The 25,895-nt window shown below is 32.1% G+C and overlaps 1 pseudogene; it reads right to left on the bottom strand.

Moving 5' to 3' along the window:
* Positions 1–9,306: 9,306 nt before the first annotated feature.
* On the bottom strand, positions 9,307–9,420 carry LOC128999187 (U5 spliceosomal RNA; annotated as a pseudogene).
* Between the last annotated feature and the right edge of the window lie 16,475 nt (positions 9,421–25,895).

Genomic DNA, 25,895 nt, shown 5'->3' with positions numbered 1-25,895 from the left:
GCTCGTGATGTGATAGTGATGTTCTATTGACAAGTCACTAGTACAGTAATGATTGCAATATCGATTTACACTTGAACACTGTACCATATTTGAAACATGAGTACAAAAATGACTTGCAAACAGATACTATTTTACTTCCTGTACTGTAAAACGTTGGATCTACAGGACTTACAATACTTTTTTCAAACCAGTAATTGACACTGGGTAAGACACGATTAAAGTGATTAAATTAAACTTGCATTTAGACGCATATTCCAGAATGAAATACTGTAAAAGATTTAATGTGCTTATTACTTGAAACCTCTTAATTTATATGTCCTTAGACGGAGAAAGGAATGCAAATTGCATTTCCATATCAACTGATTGCCCGTTGTTATTTCCCAAACATTTTGTTTATTTTCATTACTGTGTTGTTGTTGGAAAAATGACAACCCCACAAAAAAAATTATTTTTGTTTTATTGCCAGCGATTTCAGTCAATATTAAATACAACGAGTGTGTCAAAAGACGTTGCAAAGGCCATTTGCACTCGTGTTACACATAATATATTTCCTATAGTCACTATAAAGCGTATAATTAATTAGTCTTTCAAACACTATACAACATATGTTAGGTTATGTTAAACCCAAGCGTTGCACGGAATGGGAAATAATGAACCAGCTGATTGTAGTCGTAGTATCTTTAGGTGTTGCCACAGAAAACGTACTAGTACGTTTTCTGTGGTATTACTTATTTTCAAGAGTACACGTATGAACGGTAATAATCAGTATACACAGAATAAACAAGTAATTTTGTAACTTTCTTACTTACGCACCAAGAAGAAAACAGTTCGTATGCTCGTTCATACTTCTTTTTAGATGTTTCAAGAAACAGGTTTAATGAAACACGTTTTGCAGTTTCTGCTATATATTTCTTCTGGTGTACACATATATTCACAATCACTGAGTTCATTATTCTCAACATATTAGGCCCACTTATAATTATTCTTTAAAATACTACACTTAAGGTTATGTTCAAAACAAGCATTGAACGAAAATAGAATATAAACACGAAATGACAGGTTAAATCATAGTATCAATAGTCAATCAGCTGATCATAGTAGCAGTATGTGTTGCCAACCTATTTCCAAGTGTACACGGATTACGTGCATAATAGAACCACGCTGTTTTGTGTTGTTTGATTGAAATACTGATGTGAGCCAAAGTATAAACCTCTTTAATTTAAAACGCCCTACATATTGAAGCAATTAAAATGGCGGATAACAAAGTCTAGAAGTAGATTTAGCTCACCGAGTTTATGCAAACAATTATATTATACAGTTAAAGGCCTTTGGACATGTTTATATTGAAAATATTTTTTTGCCAAACTGATATTATTTTATGCTAAAATGAGGTAAATGACAAGAGGATGGCAGTGATAATGGACTGAACTTTTGATGCTAATCTGTTTATGCTCTTTAAGTGACGCTTTTAACACCTTTTATAAGGAGCAATAAAAACTGCAAAGATTTAGAGTAATAGCATTAAACATTGTGTAATAAAAAGATTCTAGGTTCTGGCATTTTTTACATAATGTGTACGGTATGCAATATACAGGGTTAGTAAAAAGTGTGGAGACCCCCTGTTATTTTTTTAACGGTCCATACTAGAAAAACTAAACTCGGCACACCATTATGGCATGTTATGAAGTACTTTTTGGGCATAACCGCCACTTGGCGTTCATCCCCACAATAGGGAATTTTGGGGGAAACTCAAAAATTTCAAATACAAAGACCCATCGAGTGACCCCTCATTTCGAAGGTCCTGGTAAAAGAAAACCAACAACGCAAACTAGAGGTCTCTATCTCAGTTCAGTAAAAATTGGCAGCCAATTGAAATTCTCATAAGTTCCCAAACCCAAAATGGGGGATTTTGGGGGAAACTCAAAGATTTTAAATGATTATCCCCATCGAGTGACCCCTCATTTTGAAGGTCATAATAAAGAAAAAGTAACAACGCAAACTATAGGTCTCTATCTTAACACAGTAAAATATGGCAGCTAATGGAATATAAAATGCAAGTTATTTCCGATTTCTAAAGATTTCAATCAGCTTCCATCTTTTACTGGATTGAGATAGAAACCTCTAGTTTGCGTTGTTAGTTTTCGTTTACCAGGACCTTTAAAATTAGGGGTAACTCGATGGGTCTTTGTATTTGAAATTTTTGAGTTTCCCCCAAAATCCCCCATTTTGGGGATGTGCACCAAGTGACGGTTATGCCCAAAAAGTACTTCATAACATGTCATAAAGGTGTCCCGAGTTTAGTTTTTCTAGTATGGGCCGTTAAAAAAATAACAGGGGGTCTCCACACTTTTTACTAACCCTGTATAATATCTTTCATAATGTTATGTTCATAACCTTACTTTAAAAATTTTCATTCCAAATAGGATTTATGTATGCAGAACAAGGCTTAATGATTATTATTAACGTTAATTGTGTATTTATTAGGAACAATAATATACAATAATGCAATAATACAATAATACAATAATAACAATAATACAATAATAACAATAATATTTAAGCTAGTTTTTACTTTTACGTTTATACAATCATATAATACTGACATTTTTTTATTATTTCGGAAACTGTAATTTTTATATTTGTCAGTTGTTGTTTAGCCATGATATTCATCATCTATGTTCGCATGGTTCCTTTGTTCCCCATGACCAAAACAACAGTGTGTCGACAGGTATTAATGTAGTATGTATGTCAATGATTAATTATTGTTAAGCACAATATATCTCCAAGGAGCACCTGACATGTTGCAACAGGATGAGGAAGGTGTTTTGATGGGAGAATCTAAAATAGTTTAGGTCTTCATCAAGAATTATTTGAACCCGTAATAGGCAAAACATCTGATAATGAAAGGAATGTCATTGGAACTATGCAATTTCTATTACTATCCTTTATTTATTATTTTTCGTCTAGTAATGTTAGTTATTTTTTCAAAGTTAACTTATTTATTATGAGCTACAGTCCTTTACATATGGACAGTGATTGCACTGTTTTATAGACAAGATTAATGGGCCTGGACAAAAATATAAAATATGTTGCTTCGTGTTTAAATTTTACCTAAATAAAAAAAAACAGTATGCAAAGAGAATCGAATAATTGCAAGATTGTGTGCTCAACGCAAACACTTTGTGGCAAAACAGTATTACAGTACTAACATATTAAAATATTGCCATTGATTATGTGTTAATTGGATTCAGTACTAAGAAGTGGACAATTAAACCACACAACCCTAGTACATAAAGTGATTTGTGCTCTGATTAATAGTTCGATTGAAAGACTTTCTTATAGCCTTATAAGCCTTATTTTAGCAATCTACTTACACATAAATTATGTGTCATCCATACATAATAAATGTCTCTTACTCTTCTACCTAGGAATTGTATGATACAATTACATATACGGGTTTTGGCTTTTAGTCACAGTCACAGGATACTGGAATCAAACAGGTAATAAATGAGATTTGAAAGGGTTCACAGAATCGAATAATAAGGTTATCTTCGAATTATACTGACTATGTGGTTGACATTTTGCATAAAAAAATGTAACGTGGTTTCCTTCCCCCCATGCGTGTAACTGACAAACTATTCAGGATATTAGTATTCATATCATTCAGGGTCTATATATAATATTGTTGGGATATCCCCTAGAGAATAATTAATAATTTGAATTAAATGTGATAGATACTTCAAAATTGTAACTATTTGGTGTCATAGTGAGGGGTTATTCCGGACTTTTTTCCGTTATGATTAGTAAAAAATAAGTTTTAACGACGTTTCGTGATTTAAAATCCAACCCCGTCCTCAGGTGACAAAGTGTATAATTATAACAAGATTGCTAAACATACCCAGCTACCGCTGGAAACCCACTTCGGAAAACCACATAGAAAACTAAGTAGTCAGAACAACATAGAAACAGTAAAATCTTAACAATACAATAAGTTAGAAAAAAATGGGGACTTGATAAACAACATTTAAAATAAAATCAATTCAGCCAATTTATAATCGTGAACGATCCCCAAATCATGGCTTCTTTTACAGACAGCAAAGGAGGAGATAAAGTATATTTTCCGCTCCAAAAATATTTGTTGTACAGTGACACATTGCTTCATTACAGCACCTGTAGAGGTACATTGACACTTGTCATTACTTGCATGTGACTTGTAATAATTACATTATCTCTACGTCACGTCAAGTGACAAATTACTGTACAGTGACACATTGCTTCATTACAGCACCTGTAGAGGTACATTGACACTTGTCAATACTTGCATGTGACTTGTAATAATTACATTATCTCTACGTCACGTCAAGTGACAAATTACCTTACAGTGACACATTGTTTAATTACAGCACCTGTAGAGGTACATTGACACTTGTCAATACTTGCATGTCACTTGTAAAAAGTACATTATCTCTACGTCACGTCAAGTGACATATTACTGTACAGTGACACATTGTTTAATTACAGCACCTGTAGAGGTACATTGACACTTGTCAATACTTGCATGTCACTTGTAAAAAGTACATTATCTCTACGTCACGTCAAGTGACATATTACTGTACAGTGACACATTGTTTAATTACAGCACCTGTAGAGGTACATTGACACTTGTCAATACTTGCATGTCACTTGTAAAAAGTACATTATCTCTACGTCACGTCAAGTGACATATTACTGTACAGTGACACATTGTTTAATTACAGCACCTGCAGGGATACATTTGCATATACTTGCATGTCACTTAATGTTACTATTAGAGATAAGTACATTATCTCTACGTCACGTCAAGTGACAAATTAATGTACAGTGACACATTGTTTGATTACAGCACCTGCAGGGGTACATTTGCATATACTTGCATGTCACTTGTAATAAGTACATTATCTCTACGTCACGTCAAGTGACAAATTAATGTACAGTGACACATTGTTTGATTACAGCACCTGCAGGGGTACATTTGCATATACTTGCATGTCACTTGTAATAAGTACATTATCTCTACGTCACGTCAAGTGACATATTACTGTACAGTGACACATTGTTTAATTACAGCACCTGCAGGGGTACATTTGCATATACTTGCATGTCACTTGTAATAAGTACATTATCTCTACGTCACGTCAAGTGACATATTACTGTACAGTGACACATTGTTTAATTACAGCACCTGCAGGGGTACATTTGCATATACTTGCATGTCACTTGTAATAAGTACATTATCTCTACGTCACGTCAAGTGACAAATTAATGTACAGTGACACATTGTTTGATTACAGCACCTGTAGAGGTACATTGACACTTGCCAATACTTGCATGTCACTTGTAATAAGTACATTATCTCTACGTTACGTCAAGTGACAAATTACTGTACAGTGACACATTGTTTAATTACAGCACCTGCAGGGGTACATTTGCATATACTTGCATGTCACTTGTAATAAGTACATTATCTCTACGTCGACCATTTGTGAGCTTTAATTGTCTCACTAAACATTTCAACGAGTTGATACAATTAATTGGCCTAGGTAGGAAAGCAGTCGTTTTTTGATGATTCAAAGATTAATGTTTCCCCTTCCAGTCCTTAATTTACGGTCACTTAACAGCTTTGCTCTTTCTAAAAGTATTGTTTTGCTTCGCCTCTAATTTATCACTAGCTTATCAAACTCATTCCCCTCCATTTACCACACAACTTTTGTGCAAACAAAAATTCTTTCAGGAATTCCTCTTTCTTGTCGCTTTTATTGTTTTGAGCCTCCATTAAGGGCCAATTCATTATTTTTCATGTTTTTTTACATCCGTTTACATTGTAATAAACCATACCATAGTACATTATAACATATTAATACAGTAATAACAAGAAAACAAGTAAAAAATACTAAGTATGAGATCAATAAACATTTTATACCTGAAAGCAATGTAGCTTACATTATAAACCTCTTGTAATCAGACCAGTTAGACAACTTACTCCTTTGTCAACTACATACTATAATTCACACCCACACACTGGTCATGTTGTTTCCAGATGACATTAACAATAATCACACAAGATACCGAAGAGCAAATACGGTTGTTTGATGAATATTTTAAGAGGGTCGTATTATATTATATTTGTTTTGTAAAAATGTTATTTTGACTGAAAGTTTTCACGAAGGAATAAAGTCCCTTGTGAAGATAAAGGAACTTTCCCAAACTGAAAGTCTTTCCTAGGGGGCTCTGTTGTGTCCAAGCTTCACATTGGAGTTGTTGATAGGATTTCATATTAACGATCTGTTTTTAATAAATGTATTCACATAGCCAGTGTTCGAATATATTTTGACAAATAAATTAAGCATCATGTGCCGCTATAAGATTTTAAACGATTGTTCACTTTTAAACCCATGAACACCATTTAGTTAGTAGCCCTGGATTTTGCATATTCCATTGCTGCAACCTCGCTTGTGCTTGCATCCCCTCGACTTATCGAATGTCCTTCTGTATATAAAGAAAACTAGGGTTATGATGGTCTATGGTGCCTCGGATCGTAGTTATAAACTCGACTTCATAATGACTTTCTTTGAAAACCACATATGAAAATTTTACTTGAATGAAACGTATAGAGTAACCAAATTTGTTAAGAAATCGTAAATACAGCTTTTTTGAAAACAATGTTCGTACTTGATTTTTAGCTATTCTTTTATTTTACCTTAGTCAGAAAAGTCAAAACAATATGTAGTATACAAAAGTCGTCAACAAAGATTCATTCAGTTAATTTAAAACTGGTAAGAGTGTTCTTTTTTATTATTTCCTAGGGTTATGGGATGAACAAAACACTATGTATGCATATACTAAATATTGGAGCAAATGTGTGAAACCCAATTTTTTAAATCGAAAACCATGTTTTATACCTGTTATATTTTACAGTGACTTAATGTCCCTTCTCTTGCCTTGTTTTAACTGTGTAAGGTTATTACGTTTCATAGATATTTTAGACCCAAGTTTCTAATTGTTTATGGATTTATTGTCGTTATAACATATAAAAATTCCTATGTAGGACGCAACATCATAATTTGTAATGTTAATTACTGTGATTCCACACCAGCCATAAATTTCAGTATGAATGAATAAACAACAAAAGTAAAGTATAACAAAAATGCCGTTAATTTTTTATTGTATTTATTTTTTTTTAAATACATCACCAAGTAACAAAATAAACTGTATGTGTTTATTGTATTCAGTATTATGCTATTTGTTCGTGCAAAGGATGTATTTAGTGAGTGACTGTTAACCCTTTAGTAAACTGCAGCCCCTTCCACATAGATATTTCCTAAACCTCCCCTTAATGATCACCGTTTACACATATTGCTTCCCATTAGACCCTTCCTGCCAGCCTCAAAAGTGCCACGAACTTCATTTGTACTTATTCCAGTACATTTATAAACTGGAATAAAGACTTAATTCATTAATAAATTCGTAATTTTAGGATAGGACAATCTTTCAAATTAATTAGTGAATGTATATTATAGTTAACAAAGAGGGCAGTCCATTGTTTATATACTTAACATCATCATTGCTTTCTATTACTTATAAATTAAAACCTCATTTTATATTTCATTTCCTTACTTAAATAAGCCATTCTTTTCATTAATGTAACTCTATGCAAAATTAAGTTGATTTTATTTTATTTCATTACTCTTAACGAACATTTATATAGTAATGTATTCTGTTTAAATTATAAATAACATTTATTTATTTTGTTTTATTAGTATATGTGTTTTACTTGATTTTTAAAATTTAATATTTTTATGTCAATTTGTCATAACATTTGATTTATTTGGCTAGAAGTAACATTTACATCTACTGTGTTTTAAACTTTTATGCCGTGAGCATCTATTGAAATATGCAGCTTGGATTTGTGGCAGCCAGCAAGGAAGTTTTCCCATCAATTGTATAATGTTTGCTTGAACTATTTTACCCTAAAAAGATTTTCGGGTTGATTCCATAATTACTTTCTAATACAACTTTTACCAAAGTATGAAATCGGTTTGAAAAAGGGGAAAATATAAAGATAATGAGATTTCTTGTTAATTAATTAGATTTTTAGTTTTTATTTAGTGTTTAAACAAACAAATTTCTTTTGAAATAATATTTTGTTAAAAGCACACATTTTGCTACGACGTTTCAAGCAACTACATTAAACAAAGCCACATCAAAACCTAGAACATTATTGCAACTGTTTAGCTAAAATTCAAATCCCTAATGATCATAATAATTAAATAATATTAAGTAGTGTAATATTAAGTGAGTGTAGCATATCTTTCGCAGAAATTCACTTAATACAAACCAATCAACAAATGCACAGGTATTGACAGTTGTAACTTGGCCAAGTTTTGCAAAGTTTGACGCACAGCCCACCGATACTTAGATGTTCTTCTTGACAGGTTTAAGCTTTTAGGGAAATATGTCATGTGTACTTTAAAGTATTATATTTAATATTTGTTTATATAACTAAAATAGTACTTACAGTTTGTGTGTATACAGAATCTGATGTAGGTACGCTTGACCAATCTTCAACACTCTCAAATGTACAATTATGTGGGGGTGCTTAGGTTATATTTGTATGTCTAATGTGGTAACTATCGGGGTTTCACTTTTCTAAAAGCCTATTACTTCAATCAATAAACAATCACCTCTAAATGAGTTTATTTCAACTAATAATTGTATGATTTCGTACAAATATATTCCGTTGTACATACACATATCCATTTATTTGTGTAATAAATCTATTATAACATTACGTTTGTCACACTAGTTTGCACCGGATTGCTTTCAAACTAAGTGACTGGCTCACGAGCAACATATAACCATTGAAAATAACGTTAAACTCAATGTAGACTTAATAAGTACAATAAAAACGCGTTATTTTATTTTTATAACAAACTATTTTTTACTGCTTGAAAAGTAAGATAACGTAAAACGTATCACACAAAACCCTTGGTACAGTTTTTTGTTTTTTTTTTGTCCTAGGACGCTAGGCACGAGCCTAGGATTGTTTTTCACATTACTTCAGGCTAGACCTAGGGGTTGCGGCATTATCACTTAGATAAAATCCATTGGTGACTTGGTGGGGATCGAACCCGGGACCTCAAGGACTGAAGTCCCGTGCTCTAACCACTACGCCAGCTCGCTCCCCCTTTTATTTTATTTTTTTTTTTTTTTGTGGCCCAATCCCATAAGGATCGGGTGCAGAAAAGAAGAAAGTAGAAGAAGTAGAAGAAATGGTGAAGAAAGTATTAAAAATTTGTTTATAGACTCACCGTGTGTTCCCCTCCACGGAAATCTTTAGTAAAAGGCGAAAGATTTATTCGTTTTGAAGGGAAACCAGAGTACAGTAAGAGTTAATATTGATAACTTAACCTTAGCCATCAAAGGATATCAGAATGTCACTAGTTTTGAGGCGTACTAACCTACCTTGCTAACCTGTTGGTTACTCGGAGTGCAAAATATCCATCTAAATGTTTAAAATAATTTAATGAACTGACATTAAAACCCATGATCGCAGTAGTTAAGATAGATGTTATGCAAATTTACATAAAAAAATAAAACACTTAGTCGGAAGAAACCCGAAACCGCTTATAGAATTTTCAGAACTCAAACGCATACACTAGTTTTTTGTAGGTTTTATTTTATGAAAATCCGTTTTAGAAAGTGTTAAGTAACTCCTTCTAACCTGTCAACGTCATTCCATTTCATATTAAACTGACGCAAAACTAAAAGCCTTCTCAAAATATAAAGAGTTTGACGTGCTAATCTTGGGTCCATTAACGGCGCGATCTCGTTCGTCCTGTTCTGACTCTATCAGTGTAGTGTAGTTTCGTCCTGTTCTGACTCTATCAGTGTAGTGTAGTTTCGTCCTGTTCTGACTCTATCAGTGTAGTGTAGTTTCGTCCTGTTCTGACTCTATCAGTGTAGTGTAGTTTCGTCCTGTTCTGACTCTATCAGTGTAGTGTAGTTTTTAAATCCTAGCACTATTATGGTATCTAATATCGAGAAAGTATGTTTCAGGTTTTTAGTAACACATACGTAATAATAAATATATAACCATATCGTGATAATGCAGCAATCGTTGTTTTCTTGGCAGCTTCTTTACCTTTAAGACCACTTAAAGCCTTTAATTGGGTATTTTCTCGGAAAGAACACCTCTCGTTAAGTTTTCTAAAGACGATGCTGTAAAGAAAGCTAACCCTTACTGTTCGGATTTCTTTCATTTTGTGAAATAATCCTTTTTCTATTAAGGACACACAAAGCCCTTCAGAAGGTTAAGGAACGGATTTTCTCGCAACTTATAAAATTAATTACCTTCTTTGGCTCAAGGACAACAGATAGGTTGTATAAGGAAAGCTTCAAAAGCTTTAAATTTTATGGGTTTAAATTTATCAAGGATTTATTGATATTCTGTAGTTATTATTTTAAACATATACATTAATTGATGCTACTCAAATACAATTAATAGTACCTATATTCGCTGTAATTTTAGTTTTAAATTATAAGAAAATAGCGCGTTGATTTTAGCGATATGTCTTAGCTCAAATTTGCGTCATTGTATTTTATACATACATAGATAGTTAAGGATTGCAAGCCCATCAAATCTTCCTCAAAGATTATCTTTAACTGTAGAGTTTTCACAATGAAAAATCATAAATATTAACACAATGTCCACCCAAATAGGAGACCATTATGTATTTTAACAAAAGACACTCCACTTTGATGAAAACAGAAGCGTTTAAACTTCAAATCGGATCCAAAGTAGAAAAGCTTTTAATGTAGCTCCTTCCAATATATATATTCAAGGACAAAATCAAATACTCAGCTGAAGATTACGACCCAGTCTAAGTTCCTGGGTTGATTTTAATATTTAATGTTGGAGTTTATAAGGAATCTCAGTAATTTTTCGTTACCGTACTTGTATTCCAATCTTTGTTTACATTTTCTCATATGTAACTCAATTATTTACGTTCACACATAGTTACGTCATTCGTATATAGATTGTTTGGAATTAAGACTAGCTAAAAGTAACTTATTTCTGAAAAAAAAGAGAAAGTTACATTGCGAGAAGGGTCTAATAGGGAACGTTTAGTTTAAAGGTGCCCAACGACTGGTCATCTGTTTAAGACTAGCTATTTCTTTTCAGTCCAGAGTTCTTGCTAAACACATTGACACCCCAATATGGGTGACCATTTAGCTTAATTAAAATGTCTAACACTTTGAAGCAAAATCTTGCGTATTTTGGGATTGTGTATAGTGATAAGACTTTCCAAAACATAGTTTGCACAAAATGAGTTTTTAAATTGCCTCAAGAGTTCCATCAGATAAAAATGTTTCATAAGTAAAAGTATAATATGTTGGAGTATGTGGGGTTACTAAAATGTGTGTATGATGACTAAAATAATAATACTTACGCATATTTTCAAAGATTTAACCTTATCCATAGTAAATCAAATCCGTTTATACAGGGTGATTTGTTCTCAGTGTGACAAAATTTTCTTGATATAAGTACAAAGTAAATGAAGTGTGATGATGCATATGAAATGTTCCAAGTCTCAAAATCAGCGTCCCAAAAATTATTTTATGTTTTTCAAAAATAACCATGCTTTGAAACTTAATACAGCAATTTCTCAATTACCTGTATATGGATTTGAGTAGATAATGTAATTTTCGTGTTCTACATTAAATTTTGAACTCCGACACTTTCTTGTATACAGGGTGTGAAAAATGCAATAGACCATTGTTTTTAAAATTTTTATCAAACATCTTAATTTTTATCTTTGAATCTATTTACAATGGAGTTTTTACAACTGATCCTCCGTCATTTTCTATTATTATTGTTCAAAATTTAATGTAGAACACGAAAATTACATTATCTACTCTAATCCATATACAGGTAATTGAGAAATCGCTGTATTAAGTTTAAAAACATGGTTATTTTTTAAAAACATAAAATAATTTTTTGGGAAGCTAATTTTTAGACTTGGAACATTTGATATGCATCATCACACTTCATTTACTTTGTACTTACATCAAAAAAATTTTGTCACACTGAGTACAAATCACCCTGTATAATAAATAAACTAGGTTCCTTAACATGTTACGTACTAAAATACTTATATCTTTGAACGAAAAGTAAGGGTCCAACTAAAAATTAGCCAACCACTTATCAACATTATCAAACAGAATTGTACAATTCGTAATTCAATAAGATTTTTACCTTATTTGAAAAGCAAGAGGTTTCAACCTATTCAGCCTTTGCCAAGCAGAAAGCACTTTAACCCTTCACGTCAGCAGAGGCAGCAGATATATGCATTATCTATAACTGGACTCAGCACAACAGCTGTTTTCTATGGGTTCACCAATATATCATTAGTTCGACATACTAGTATTTATAAAGCAGTAAGCTTGAAATAGTATTACTGTTTCATTCTAACATTTACTTCATTAAAACAACTATGATATGTTCGTTATTCTGTAATTGTTTTTAATTAATTAAAAGATTAATTTGTTAGTGGTACTATTCTTATTGATTTTATACCAGTCAATAATTTACTCATCGACAAAATCAATATAAAACTGTGTTATCCTATACCAACGTGTGAGTAGGGTTCGCGGGCACAACGTTTTTGTATTAATTAATGTGTTTACATTTTTTTTACTACTTAAACTGTATTTATTATCCGTACCAAAAAGTAATTTTAAATATATATAGAAATTTGACGTAACTTTTAAAGTATTCACCCGCCATAGTTTATCATCACCTTCAGACAGGAAAATCACTCATTTAGTTGCTACATATTTCAGTAATTACTGTATTGTATTGTAACTCTGATCTCATGCTGTATTAGCCATCTTGCACACCTATTACTTTTACAAATCTATATTCACTGTTTTGGTTGTTACCATTAGTTGAATAAATAATAAATAAGTTTTATAATTTAATTTACAATCAAATTATATAACTAATTTAAGTTATTTAGACTATTTCAATTATTTACAAACAATATACATACAGGGTGTCTCACGAGAGGTGTCTCAAATTGATTACGGAAAAACGGCTTAACGTACAAGGATGAAATTAAATTATTTCCCGCTAAATTGACCCAATAACGTAAAAATATTTTTAACTTTTTCCCAATACAGGGTGTGCCAAAAAGTGAGTGTCACTAGTTCGAATCTCGGAATTTTCCTATATCAAATGCATGTTATTTGGGTGGCCCAATTTGAAACCCAAATAACATGCATTTAATATAGGAAAATTAGGTTTTTTGTTATTTATGCAAAACCTAATAGAGATACGAAGTAAGTGTAAATTACAAAGTTGTTAGGAATTGAAAAACCTATAAAATGATGTGCCACTTGACATATGTTGCTATTTGATTTTTTTTTTTTAAATGAACATTTGCAAATTTTCAAAAATATTTTTTTTTTAATTTTTATAATTTCAAAAAACCGTTACTTGTAGCATATCAAAGTAAAGCTAATTTCATAACGAGTAAGAAAATTCAGCCGGAGAAGGGATAAATGCATTGGTATAGGAAACACAGAGTATTAAAAAAATATAGTTTTTTTCCAAAAAAAAAAACTGCCGTCATTTTGAAACAGAAAAAGATACCTAATTTCTGTTTTGCCAAAATGTTTGTCTATCAAATACCTTTAAAATGATGTATAACATGACATATGTTTACATTTGAAAATTCCGAGATTCGAACTAGTGACCCTCAGTTTTTGGCTCACCCTGATTTGGGAAAAAAGTTAAAAATACTTTTACGTTATTCCTTGAGGTTGATTTAGCGGGAAATAATTTTATTTCATCCATTTACGTTAAGCCGTTTTTTCGTAATCAATTTGAGACACCTCTCGTGAGACACCCTGTATATTACAACATTACTGAGGTGGGGTACGTTATTTCAAGGTATATTTTAAACAAAGCTTACAACATAATTTTTATATTCTGTCTGGTCGAAACATAGATTGAAACTAATACTGAAAATTTAGTAACCAATTGCATATAATTGATACCAGATTTGATGGCGAGCACATCAATATTGCTTCCAGTTCGCTTCCAAACCCGGTAAGTAAAGAATGTAACTCTATATTATATACACTGAGAAGTTAAATTGATATAAACCCAAAACAAATGAATTACACAGTCATATTTACTTTGATGGTTCGAAGTTGGGTCTCGGGCCGAGCATAACAGGAGACGATTAATCGTTTTACTTGAAAAATAACTTTTAATTGGGAAACTTTGATCGACTTCAGTTAAATTAGTTTCTAGCTCGTGTGTTTGTGACATTAACATATTTTGAAATTTTGAAGTTTATACAGGGTGAGGCAATGAGAACGCCACAATTTGTTTTAGCTGTCACATGTTAATTGTTGCAACAACGAATGATCAGCTGTGCTTATAATATCAATTAAACTATGTCATTTTAGTAAATATTATGCCTGAGGCTATTAACACTGAGATTTTGGTGTGGAAACGTATATTAAAAATAGTGATTCCTGTGCAAAAATCCAGAATTGTTTGGACCACATTCCATCCTTGGTCAACATGGCACTGTTCCCGATTGGAAAACAATGGTGAACTGGGTAAAATTATTAAGGATAAACTCTTAAACCTAAAAAATAATCGGTGGGTGCCGCAAAACTCTTTGTATACCATCAAATGTTGAAAGAGTGCGAGTCACAGTAACTCAAAGTCCAAAGGGATTTTCCAGGAAGCTTTGCTTGAACTGAAGCTAAGAATCGTCCAAAAACTAAAGTGAACCTGAAGAAATGCTGGAGGAGTATTTGATGGAGTTGTGCCTTGAAAGGAATGTCAAGTAGGACAAGGACGTCACTTGCAGGATTTTGTTCACAAGGAATGGCAAACGACTTTGTTAAGTTAAAATGGCAAAAGATAAGCTGTGTTTTCATGTGCTATTTATATCTATAGGGTGAATATTATTTAGTTTGTATAGCTTATAAATTGGGGTGCTTTCATTGCCCCACCCTGTATATGAGTTAATTGATAGAGCTGCTTGTTTTGTGTGGTCGTTAGGTAGAAGAGTGAAATACCATATAACATGTTTTGGGAAAATCTTTCATGGATTTTAATTGGGTAATTGAAATAGTTAGAAATTACTACTTAACATAAATCGATATTTACAAGTAATAATTGTCTACGGGTAGAAAGTGTAAAATCAGTAGCCTGCTATCCTTGTTATGAAGAACAAAATTAATAAACAATAAACTATCATATTACTTTTAGACGAGGGAACTCTTGAAAAAAAGTTTGTTCTCGTTTGAAAATGTGTATCACCGTACTCATTGACGGGGTTCAGTCATCACTATAACCAGTTATTCCCCAAACTAACCTTTAATGAATTAGGTTAATTCGATGTAGCGGGATTAATCAAAACTAATTTATTATTTTATTTACTAGTAAAACATATTTGTTGACAAAAGCAACAGTCGTAGGAATATACATTTGGGAACCGTGAGAAGGACAGCATATGCAAGAGACAGACATGTAATAATTTATAAAGCCACTAATCCCTGTGTTAAATGGAATTGAGACAATGCATTAAACTGTGTTGTTAGAATATCAGTATGCCAAATCTTGTATAAAGTAATTTAATATAATATTTTAAGTGTCAAAATATTTATAATGTACGATTTTATGATTTATTGTAACTATAATAGTAAAATTGAATATACCATGAGCAAGTACCTTTCAAATTCTTTTGCAATACTACATAAAAACTTAATATCCTTTGCAACGAATAAATCAAAATCAAATAAAATAAAACCTACTAGATAAACAAGTATTCTTTTGTATATTTTAAAATATTCAAAATTATTTTATCATACAAAAATACATTTTAGTTTGAAGATTTTGCTTAGCGAAACACAACGGCGAAAACCCGACTCTAATAGCATGTTTCGTTCCGAAGTTATGATTTTTAAAAGTCTAAAATTAAAATCAATGACATTCCATAGTAGAGATAAATTTAAATACCCAAGGACTACGTCGCGAATGAATGGCGTTCCGCGATAAGGACCTTTAAGCCGATAAGATAACGGAGCTCATTCATGCGTTATCTCTTTAATGTTTAAAAACCTACCTCATATATTGTTGCTATTTTATCAATATTCGAAATGCTGCCATTTTTGACTCGGTTGTCCGTTTGAGGTCGGGTTTGCGGCATTGTATTTTTGTAAAATACATCTTTAATTTGATGTGCATATCAAGCTATGGTTACCTCGCAGATTTTCTTATGATACCTGATGAGGTACCAGAACAAATGATTTTTTAACAAATCATCACTGAATAATGCTTATAATATTTTAAAACCAGTGAATTTGTCTACCCATGCTGCTCCGCAGCGTTGAAATAAATATTATATCCGATAAATAATCAAATTTATGATTTTTGATTGAGTAATACACATGGGCACATACAGGGGGTGCAGCGGGTGGCTAAAAAATAAGAAATAAATTTAATACCAATAATGTTCTTTAATCACCTGGGTTTAAAAAATTATAAAAGTATGTTCATAATGTATATGGTCATTACTACAAAATGTTTCAAACTGATGTTTAACCTCAAATAATAGTTGACTCACAGATTTACCATTCTTTTATACTTTAACAAAACTATTCGGAAAACAAAACTTCAACTTCCGTGACTGTTATCTAGCCTTTATTCAATTGTAAATTTATTTTTCAGATATAAATATATTTTCAGATATTTTCCTGGGGAAGGCCCCGGACTACCCAGACGTTCGTTGGGCCTTTATATTGCACTCCACTGTTCCAAATCCTGCGGGCGCCCATGGTAATAGGCTACAATATCTTGAACTAACTGATTTAACCGATCAATAGCTTAAATTAAATCCTATAATTTACTGATTGTTTTGAGTCTAAAACATATAAAAAACTATAAACAATACTGGAGCTAATGATTTTTAATCATAGAAAACCCTTATAAAAATAATATTTATGTTGGTTTTTCACCTTACGTTTGCTTGAAACTCGTCCGGTTTGAATAACTAATAGCTTTAAATGAAAGCCGGTGTTTCAATTAAGGTTCTTAAGACCAAAATATATAGGATTATATAATTATAACTGGTGAAATACATCTTGAATTAAAGTAAGAATTCGAAAATAAATCAAATTCATGTTTTTTGGTCTATTAATACAGTAGATAAATATATGCTTATGCTTGATGTGAAATTTGTGCGTGTGTATACCTCAATCATGAAAATCGGTCGGGTTTAAGAGCCAAACGAAGTCGGAAAACAAAAACCAAATTTAACTCACATAACAAATACTTAGGGAGCAAGTTTTGTTTACATAAGCCATTAATTTTAATCTTAATCTCATTAATCTTAATACTATTTAAATAGGGTATAAACCTAACACTTTCCAGGAAATATTTGGAGAATACTCGTTATATATATATATATATATAAATTATTGTTATATCTAAAGAGTGATTTTCTACTGAGCGTGTTAACTTCGCCAGTACGTTCTATTCACTAAAAGGAACAAAAAAATCCTCTAAACCTATGTCCGATTTTCAACCGTTTGGCTGAAATAGGGGGTTTTGTGTGTGTGTTTTTTTTTTTATTAGACTTTGCCCAACAATTTATGTAATAAAAACATAACCAATTACTCTAGAGAGTTATAGTTAAAATCATAGGAAAGAATATTAAATTTGCTATAAATCAAAGGTTTCATGCAACAATTATACCATTACATAGTCCGGTTCATATCCAAAATAAAGTAAAGATGCTATTTAATTAATTAATTACGTTAATTTCTATGACCCCACTTTGATACATGAACCTACATCTATGCAATGTTGAAATGCATAAAAAACTTAATCATTTAATAATCTTTCAAAGATATGCTATTCAATGCTATTATTGCTATAAACCAGTGAAATATTATTAATAAACTTCAATAAAACACGTCTACAGATTTTGTTTTTGCAGAGTTTTTACTGTTAATAATAATTACTGTATTACACCATGTTGTATTATATTGAAAAATCTGATACAAGTTGAACCATTATTTTAACTTTTAATTATTTATTAAAATTAACTAAATTCATAAAATGTATAAACTGCAGTTATTTTGCATTTTCAAAGATGTAGTTTGTTTTATTCTTAAATGCTGTATAACTAGTTTTTCCTTGTACTTGCTTTAAGTCAGCTGTTATTGATTTGTCATCTATAGCTAGATATTATATGACATTCGGTTTTGGTGATATCACAACACATTTTAAAGTACGGTAGACTCCCTCTTATCCGGACACCTTTTAACCGGATATCGGTTTGACCGGACTACACTCGGTAAGTGACAACTCTTTATCCGGATAATTTTTATCAGCACATCGGTTTATCCAGACTAGATTGGCAGGAAGTGGGCGGTACTGAAACGACTGTTCTTGTGGGAAAGATTTGAGACCAGTGATTACGTGTCTAAATACAATGCTCTCCTAATTTTAAGGCAAATACTGTATAGAGTAAGCATTTAAACGGTCCGTTTTAACGAGATTTTGGGATCGTCGGTTTAACAGGGAATACGTTTTTATGTTTACAAGGATGTAATGGCTTAGATATTGTACCTGGATTTAGTCAAGAAAACCTTTTTACTCGATGTTAAGAACTTGAGCGACTTCCTTTTATAAACCTGCCGTTACTTAACTGATGGGGCGAAACAGCTGTCTTTGTCAGCAAAGTCAGAGACTAATGTTTCTCTTCACCTTTTTTTATTTATTTATAACATTTAGCTTTTTTATCGTCCTATCTTTTAACTCACAGCTCCCCTTGTTCAATTTTTCTCTCCATGGGCTTGCATACCCTTATAAACTACTGTTGCATAATTGACTCATTGATTTTCTTACTCAGGGATATAAACACAATTTTCCAATTAAATATATATTTTTCGTGGGTACTAGACTGTTAAATTAGTACAAGTATATTTCACCGCAAGTACAGAAAGTGACATTTTCCAGTGCGCGTTTAGGTTTCATATATGAGGAGCACCAAATTTAGCAGGTCGAAGCCGTGAGAGTGAAGTCGAGGATGGTAATAATTGGAGCAAGTGCCGGAAAATCACTTTCAGTAATTGATATAACCGATACTTGTCATCACGTCGCAAAGAATACACACATATAAAAACAGACTCAATTAAATTAACATCTTTCCCAGTTGAGATTTGTTGTATATAATAATACAAGAAAATTAGTATTAGAAAACCTACTTAACAACGTAAAAGTTCAAGGTTATATTTACTTGTAAAACTAGATTATGCCTGTTCTGTTTACATTCTAATTGCAAAACAGTATAACAGCTGATTTGAATAATTAAAATAAATGGCAAAGAAATATTAGCCTGCGTAGTGTCCAATAATGATCTAGTGGTAGAGTGTGGGGATTCAGTGCCCGACATCCCGGGTTCAAATCCAGCCAATCACCATGGATTTTATCTATGTTATAATGTCACAACCCTCTAGAACTAGCCTGAAGTAATGTGTAAAACAGGTGCGGGGTAGAAACTTGTGTCCTAGGATATGAAGGTGATGCACAAATGGAGAACTGATCGAGACACAGCCAAAGTAAATGTAGACTTTCCCTAGCTCTAAATCAGAGCTAGGAAAACAATTATATTCTTTGATATCAACTACCATCGAACTTTTTGTATGGAGTAATGAAAAATTATTTTAGTTATCTTTATAAAATAACATTCAGATTATGTATGCAACTTGTCAGTTCATTAACAAATCCTCCAAATTATGCACAGCCCGAAAGTAAGCTACTCGGATGGTAAAAGCTGCCGATAAAAAACTAAACAGTAATGAAACAAAAACTTTGCTCCATTAACATTGTGCACCGTGGACCATTAACTTCATTGTCTGCCATTTACAGACAATACCTCCAGCAAAGATTAACCATTAATAAATTATCAATGCAATGTAATGTGTAGGGTATTTTAATGCATTCACATGCCTGGTTATATGTTTTATCAAAGTGTGTTCTGCAAACAAATCGGATAATATCACTAATTACATATTTATCATCATTATATATTGTTCTTTTGTACCGTAAGAAGACCATAGATGAAGTAATATAATATTAATAAACAGTAACAATTGTATTTTCGATGAAGATTTTTCAACTTTAGATACATTATTGAAATTAGTTTAACTCAGTTAAATTAAATGCACGATTTAGAATGCATTTTAAAATATGCAGGTTAAGCTGAAACCCGCTGTGAGTTTGCATATTTTCTTATTTTCAATCTTCTTATTTTTGAAAGACCCAGTTTAATATAATAAATATATAAGATTACTCGCTAATTATTATTTCCTTTGATGTAGTTTACAAAAATTCAGAAGCACAAAGGAAATATGCAATCTTTTATATAATAAATAAATAAAAATATGTGTATACAAATTTTAAAAATTTTGTTTTTGGCCTCTGGGGATATTTAAATAAAAAAGTAAATAGGTCCAAGGTCTAGGTCTCACCATGCCCCCTAGTAATAGCTTCTTCCCTATAGAGAGAATTCACTTAAAAAGGAACCGTTATCGGATTAATTCTGTTAAGACCTTTAAAACCATTTACTGAATAATAGAATAAATAGGTTAACTAATTAATTAATTGTTTTTAAAGTTAACTAGACTACTTTATGTTCTGTTTCTGGGGATTCAGGTGTGCATTAGCTTTTTAAAGATAGTACGGTGACAAACAATGTTATCACTGTTTCCATCCAGCTCATTGCAGTTTGAGTTATTTGTATCAGGTTACCTCAAGACAACTTAACTCCAACTTAGGCTATAATATGGGTTTGGTTAGGGGGTCGTTACTACAATACTAACCTTAGCATCTTTTAAATAAAGTGTGTTTAACAGAACTCTTTATTGAATACAATTGTTTAATTATTGCTAAAGACAGTACAAATTTAGAACAAAAATAATTATAAACAAAACATAATATTTAGTGGATAGCACAAATTATTTTTTGGATATCTTGAGAACTGGTAATTAATGCTTATATGTTACATGAACCTACTTGTACTTGTCCTGATTTGATATATTCGATGTAAGAAAATTTTAGATGCATCTCTTCAATAAAATAACATAAGATGTAAATATTAAACGTAAAATTTTTCTATTTGAGAAAACCATCACGTCTGGACTAATATAATTATGTCTATTCTGTACTAAAATCCGGCAAATTTTTAATGATGAATAGATAATAAACCTTTATATGTTTCCTAATTTTGCTGGGTTAAACCTTCAAAGGAAATAAGTAAAACACTCAGTCATTAGAGGCTAAGAGACGTTTCAAAATTGTTCAGTCGCAAATGCTAAATAAGGCTAGGGATGAAAAATAAAATATTTCCTTTGTCTTTTCTTCATGTTTAAGAGATTTTTACATCAAAGGAAATTGGGAAATAATCCGTCATTTGAGGCTGTATTTTAAGGTTAAACATTTATATCTCAAACAAAACTATCCAACTCACAAACACTTCAAAAAATATATTTAAAGGCCTCATTTAACTTTAATGATCTGTACAAAATAGAAAAATAGTATGGTAAAATACCCTGCCACAGTAGTCTTACATAATAAGCGAATTTCCATTTGCCTGATTTGATTTTCACTTAAATCTATTTAAATAAAATTTTGTTTAACAACTACCTAGGTTTTTTAAGACAGTGTAATAATGTGTGTTTTTCGTAAAATATTGATAGCACAAAGTAAATAAAGTTGCCAAGTTTCATTTTGATCAAACTTGGAAAATTTTATTATATTTTCATATACATAAATATAAGCAAACTACAACAGTTTACTTATTCTCCATAAGAATGTTGTGGGAATTTTAAGTAGATAGTTTATTTTTATTTTACCCTTACGCATAATAACGCTTCTATATTATTTTTTTGTGTTTTATAAACTCTTTAAAATAGTTTGATAGAAATTGGTATTTTTTTTGTTTTATAGTCAAAAATGGGAAAACCCATTTTTTACCACACAAATCCCTGTTATTAGTTGTTTAAAGTCTACAAAAAGGTTGAACCTAGTGGGAAATTTTATGTTATGACTCTCAAAAATGAGAAAAATTAATTTTTACCCATAAACCCCGTTTGCATGGTCCGATCATGCTGATTTGCAAACTTGTTCAAAACAAACTTGGTTTTATATGTTTGTACCAAATTGTATCAACATCGGATGATTTTTGCTGGAGTTATCGTGCTAACAGACACATACTGTATATGAAAATAAATACAGGGTGTCCTGGTGTCCACAAAGTCTTGGTCTGGTAAGGAAACCGCATAGTATGAAAACAAGTGATAGTAGGATAAAGATTTATTTACAGATATAACAGGTTACTTCTTAAGATTTTATAACTATGTACAAACATAACACAACTGTACGTGTGCGCCTCCAGTGGCTTGCAGATCTTCTATCTGTCTTTTCAGTTTGTCCCAGGTTTAGGCAGCATATCCTGGGTTACAGATGCCACAGAATTCCTGAATTTCTCCCGCAAGTGTGTGTAAATTATGAACCGGGGATGAATAGACAGTGTCCTTTCCAAATACCCACAACAAGAAACCCATGGGGTTTACATCGGAGGAACGAGGTGGCCATTTGGTCGGGTCATCACGCCCGAGCCAGCAACCGAGGAAGTGAAGATGAAGAAATCCCTCTCACATTTAGCCCAATGAGGCCGTCTTGCTGAAAAAATTATCATAATAAGTTGCAGTTCTTATAATTGAGGGACTACATACAACTCCAACATAAGCAAGTAATAGCTTGTACAGTATGTGGTTTATCTTTATCTGGTGGATTGTTGCAACAAACACCTTTACAATTCTGTACTTTTGGCTCCGTTCTTCCTAAAAAGACAACCACTTTTACACCCTTTTGCACACTTAAATGAGATTGTGTTGAGAAGATCTGGAGGTGCGGCTTCAACACATGTTGGATTTGGAATTATCCCATGCTTAGATGACTTTCAGCTCCAATCAGTAGGCCTTACCTTCCGCGTGGTTGAATTGAGTCTTCATTAGTTCCTCGTAAGATTCCGCCGAAGGAATAAATACATTGCAGCCAGTGTAAAGTTGATGAAACAATGTCCCTCACCTTGCCATAAGAACACTTTCTTGCAAATGAAGGAAATAAACACAATCTCATAACATATGCAATGTTCAATAATTTCTTAATAAAATAATTTTATTTAAATTACTATAAATAACTTATTATTGGTTCGATTTTCATCACCAGATACTCAATAGATGCGGAATTTTATGCTCTGCAATTCCTTAACGTTGTGCTTTTCTGTAGGTTGGACGGTTTTTGACGTTTTAGCAAAAACTAAAAAATGACCCTAAATTTCAAGGTTTTTGTGGTCCCAGGTCAGAAGCTCACCTGGTAAAATGGAACAAACTTCAAATCCTTTTCCTTCTATATCAAACAAAAGGATTAACCCTTTGCGGTTGAACGGCGAGTATAGGTCGCCGCCCGCCATTTTGCCGACTGCTCAAAAATGGCAACCTATAAGGAAAAAAAAAATCAAAAAAGTTAATTTTTTGAGGTCGAATGGTGAGTATAGGTTGACCGAAAGCTAAAATGGCAAACTATACTCGCCGAAAAATGGGGGGAAAATTCGACCTCAAAGGGTTAAAATGATTTCCAGCTTTTCGGGAATTATTTCCAGGCACGGCCAATTTTCTAACTAATTTTCCTGGCCTATATAGGGGATTGGGTTTTGTGAAACAACAAAACAAACTGTGATTTCTCTTGTAAACTCGCCATTTCTGATTTGTTATTATATTGAATCATAACTGTATTGTTGTCAATCAACTGTGTTACCTATTTCATTAAATAAAACTTGATTAAATTCCCTTCAAAACAAGGCATACAAGTTAAGTGTGGCTCTAATGGTTTTCGTACAGCAAATCTATTAAATCAGACCAAGACCTTGTGAACACCCAGTATATACTGTATGAATTTGAAGGGATGATGATATAAATAAATATACAGGGTGTCCCGGAACTCTCTACCAATATTTTAGGGCATTGTTCCTGGGTAAGAAACATATCTAAATATCATATTTAAATTGTCCAGAAGTCCTTATTTACTCAGATAGCCGCCATTTTGTTTTTTTCACTTATTAATTTTTTTCTGAAGATTGGTTAAACATACGAAGTTGAAACTTTGCACAAACATTTATGACAACTAGAAAAAGCTACAAAAAAATTATGACGATTTTTCAAATTCATAAAACAAAATGGCGGCTGTTTAAAATTTTGTTTCTTAAATTACTCGAAAACCGTTGATTTTACGAATATTAACTGAGATATGGCAGTTTTAGTGATACGTGACCGCTTTCAGCATGCGCTGCAACTAATATCCGGCGGTCACGTATCACTAAAACTGCCATATCTCAGTTAATACTCGTCCGATCTTAAAGATTAAGGTGTCGATCGATTTGTAATAAAATTGCCTTAAAAAAGTTATTCTTGTAAAATATTTGTAAAATCAACGGTTTTCGAGTAATTTAAGAAACAAAATTTTAAACAGCCGCCATTTTGTTTTATGAATTTGAAAAATCGTCATAATTTTTTTGTAGCTTTGTCTAGTTGTCATAAATGTTTGTGCAAAGTTTCAACTTCGTATGTTTAACCAATCTTCAGAAAAAAATTAATAAGTGAAAAAAACAAAATGGCGGCTATCTGAGTAAATAAGGACTTCCGGACAATTTAAATATGATATTTAGATATGTTTCTTACCCAGGAACAATGCCCTAAAATATTGGTAGAGAGTTCCGGGACACCCTGTATATATGAACTGAAAAAGTAAATCGGTCCCGGGTCCAGGTCTTACTATGAGACAAACGGTAATAGCTTATTCCCTGAAAAATTCGAAAAAAGATAAATCATTAAACTGATATTTGCAGATACATTATATCAAGTTAAACATAAAAATTATTCAAATTGTTAATGGACGAATTATATATTTGAAGTGAAGTGCTAATCATGAGCTGGGCTTGAGGTGCCATTTATAGAGAAAAAAATTCAAGACCTCTTTCTGTTAAACTTTGTATAAAATATTGCTGTGGTAGTGTTGTTTACTGTTTTTTGTGCTAATTGAATGTTAATTAAGTATTCAAACCAACTCTTTATATTTTATTTGTTTACAATACTTGACAAAGTACCCTATATTATAAATACCATAGTCTGCCAAACGTTGTCAACTCATTGCATGTAAAGGGAAAATCAACTAAACTTGCTCCGGCGTCCGGCACCCGGCACTTTCACCGGTAAGTGTGTCCCTGGCCTTTCACCTTCAAACCAAATTTCATTGGACAAAATTACTCAAGTTATCGTGTTCACGGACGTGTATATATATACAGGGTGTCCCGGAACTCTCTACCAATATTTTAGGGCATTGTTCCTGGGTAAGAAACATATCTAAATATCATATTTAAATTGTCCGGAAGTCCTTATTTACTCAGATAGCCGCCATTTTGTTTTTTTCACTTATTAATTTTTTTCTGAAGATTGGTTAAACATACGAAGTTGAAACTTTGCACAAACATTTATGACAACTAGACAAAGCTACAAAAAAATTATGACCATTTTTCAAATTCATAAAACAAAATGGCGGCTGTTTAAAATTTTGTTTCTTAAATTACTCGAAAACCGTTGATTTTACAAAAATTTTCCAAGAATAACTTTTTAAGGCAATTTTATTACAAATCGATCGACACCTTAATCTTTAAGATCGGACGAGTATTAACTGAGATATGGCA

This window comes from Macrosteles quadrilineatus, unplaced genomic scaffold (genome assembly GCF_028750875.1).
Source record: "Macrosteles quadrilineatus isolate MER2022 unplaced genomic scaffold, UCM_ALF_1.0 Scaffold_7__1_contigs__length_78375512, whole genome shotgun sequence".
Lineage (NCBI taxonomy): Eukaryota > Metazoa > Arthropoda > Insecta > Hemiptera > Cicadellidae > Macrosteles > Macrosteles quadrilineatus.
Note: the sequence above shows the minus strand (reverse complement) of the source record. Positions and strands in the feature narration are given on the sequence as shown.